The sequence below is a fragment of the Bison bison genome, unplaced genomic scaffold, assembly GCF_000754665.1.
Source record: "Bison bison bison isolate TAMUID 2011002044 unplaced genomic scaffold, Bison_UMD1.0 scf7180017857809, whole genome shotgun sequence".
Classification (NCBI taxonomy): domain Eukaryota; kingdom Metazoa; phylum Chordata; class Mammalia; order Artiodactyla; family Bovidae; genus Bison; species Bison bison.
The window spans coordinates 2,065-2,443 of NW_011488382.1; positions in this window are offsets into that span (position 1 = coordinate 2,065).

Sequence of the window (379 nt, forward strand, 5' to 3'; positions counted from 1 at the left end):
TCATGTACTGTTGAAGCCTGACTTGGAGAATTTTGAGCATTACTTTGCTAGCATGTGAGATGAGTGCAATGGTGCAGTAGTTTGAACATTCTTTGGCATTGCCTTTCTGTGGGATTGGACCTTTTCCAGTCCTGTGGCCACTGCTGAGTTTTCCAAATTTCCTGGCATGTTGAGTGAAGCACTTTCACAGCATCGTCTTTCAGGATTTGAAATAGCTCAACTGGAATTCCATCACCTCCACTAGCTTTGTGTGTAGTGATGCTTCCTAAGGCCCACTTGACTTCACATTCCAGGATGTCTGACTCTAGGTGAGTGATCACACCATCATGGTTATCTGGGTCATTAAGATCTTTTTTGTATAGTTCTTCTGTGTATCTTG